We start from the raw sequence: 2,845 nt of genomic DNA on the forward strand, positions 1-2,845 counted from the left end.
GCAACAGGACTCAAAGTTTGAAGCGAAAGAGAAAGAGCAAAGAGCGCCATTGGATTGGAAGCATTACTACGACAAAAATGAGGCTCAATTTAGTTCTCGTTAACTTGAATACAAGTTCTTTAAGAGCAGTCCATTATCGAGCTCAAATTATCGGAGAAATTCAACCATAATTGAGGTACCTTACAGTGCTCGAATATTACCGTCATACCGCTCTTTCCAATCCGGGGTTTTCAACACTATTAACATTGAATATTTGTGAAAGCACTTTTCGAAGAATGTGATAGCCCTTGATGAGCCTTTTCCAGGTGAGTGCCTCAACAAATTCATAAGTTTACAAAGTAACCTGATCCTCATCCAATTCAGATCTGTTAAGACCAAGCTTTCATGCGGGTGTGCAATGAAAGACGTGCTTTTGGACCATCCAACCTCTCAAATGTTACACAAACACAATCACCAGTCACAAATGCAAACAGGTTGGGCGGGGTTTTGGCTAGCCATAACTTCATTTGATTGCTCTCCTCTGAAACACACCTAGTTTAATTTGTAGATGGGCCTGAGAGCCCCCAATATACGATCTCCAAACAGCCCAAAATTATGGAGGTACTCATACGTTATAGAGAGGTCCATATGTTAAACGCGAGCCAATCATATTGGCCCTTACTTGCAAATGGATTTAAGGTGACCCTGGAAACTGTTTCGCAACGAAAGTGACCTAACCCAGGAAATGGCCTCGAAGACCATGTCACACTTTTCCGCAACTTAAGCATGAAACTAGAAGAATTAATCTGATTCATGATCCATGTTTTTCAGCATTTGATTGAAAAAGTTAAGAAAATATTGTGAAGGGACCTTGTGCTTAAAAATCTGCTAAGTAACAATTTCGATCTCAAAATATGTAAAGGCCAACGAAAGATGCCAAAGTAGAGGGCTAGACTCTGTATATAAAAAAAAACCATGGTGCAGAGTGCAGATATCATGTCTATTGTTTGCAGCATGCGGTACACTTGAGCGTCGCATCATGATGGAGGTACTTCACCAAGAAGAGACTTCACGAGACAATGAAAGTTTTCTTTCTCGTCGGAAAGAACCATCTTCTCTTTTCAAGAACAATTATGAATGATGCTCTTGCGGCTCTCAAATCTCAGATGGAACATTTTTCTACCAAGGTCGAGATAACTTGATCATTTCATCTCCCTAATCGGAATTTCCTCTCCGAGGTTAATTGGAACGTCACATCAACCAACCCCTTAAAGAAAAGTTGCCAACGAAAATAGTTGATGCTGCCCATTAAAAAATCATCTTGATTAAGAGCTCTTTTAAGAGCCTAAGAATAAAGTTCAAATTCTGACCTTTTAACGCCATATGTAAAGATGTGTAGGCACATGCCTTAACGTACGAGATGGTTAAGATCAATAATGTAACGGCAGTTTTGCCAAAGAGTTGGTTTTAACAAAATATTGCGCAATCATAAGGGTTAAAGAGACCCGTTTTCTTAAGTTAATGACGGCAAATTGGCTACAATCAACACCCAAAAGCCATTTGTGTAGCAGAAATTTCTCTCACATACTTGAAAAGTACAGAAAAAACTGCCTTATACTCTACTAAGAATTCCATGTTCCTCTTTGTTCCTGTTTTCCTTGAGTCATTCAAACTCTAAACATATTCTGTGGATTGTGTTTGAATTAAGGACATAAATCGTACTTTTATTGGCAAGATGTGAGTTCATTTCAAGCTGTGGCTGCCAGATTCTTGATGGAAAAAAGGTACCCAATAAGAGACCATATTCGAGGAAAAGCCTATCTCAGTACCAACCAATTTTGATGCGATTACTACTTAGAATTTTACTAAGCATTGATCACTGTCTTAAAATCCAGTATGAGGCCATTTCTAGAACTACAGTATTTAAATACATATTGATTAGAGCTCTCATAAGGAGCAGGGGAGAACCAATTCTGGAATGGTAATTGATCTACTGATCCGTCTATTATCCACAATACGTATGACGAAAATTGAACAACTGTGGAGAGTTTTCACGAGGAAAGTCGAGAGGATAAATGCACTAGCATTGAAAATGCTCAACATGGTGGGATGCAGAGAGATATTCATTATTATTTGCATTCTCAAGATTTTACTTTGCATTGTACCAAATGTTGAAATCACATTCATACTAAAAATAACAGAACATGCGTGCATACAAATGTCCCGCAAGCACATTTAGCTAGATAAACGAGATATTAGTCCATCAAATAACTGGTATCTTGCTGGTTCAACCAATTGTGCCCATTGAAGTACGTGATTTCACAACCGAATTGATAAACATCGCATATTACTTCAGACAAATCCTCGACACATATCTAGCCGCAATACCGGACCATCTAACCATCTCGTACTGCAGTTTACGTGTTTCAAAGTTCGGCTCAATCGAACGACTGGGTCCAAAGTTATGCCCTCTCCAAGCACATGGAGCAGAATGAATGATTTACCCCTCTTCTGGTCAACAAGGATCACAAAAACGTCCATGCATTCCGTGAAGAGTTGCTTTGTGCTATATTTATAGTGTGAGCTTGGAGAGGGCATAGCTGTTCTTCTTGTCGTTGGATTACGGTGAAAATTTAAACAATTTGCTGTTGCTCCCTGGGACCATTCTCATATAAAGAAGAAAGCAAAGGGTGGACTAGCTTCCGAAATACTAGTTCTAGACCCATACATCCCCGCCCATTTTCCAGTGGTTCTTGGACTAACCAACTTGAACTCAATTACGTCAATCTCCATACATAGCGTGGAAGAATGACACCTCGCGATACGGAGGAAAAACATGAAAAAAACAATGTCTTTTTTCCATTGT

The sequence above is a fragment of the Tigriopus californicus genome, chromosome 5 (genome assembly GCF_007210705.1).
Source record: "Tigriopus californicus strain San Diego chromosome 5, Tcal_SD_v2.1, whole genome shotgun sequence".
Lineage (NCBI taxonomy): Eukaryota > Metazoa > Arthropoda > Copepoda > Harpacticoida > Harpacticidae > Tigriopus > Tigriopus californicus.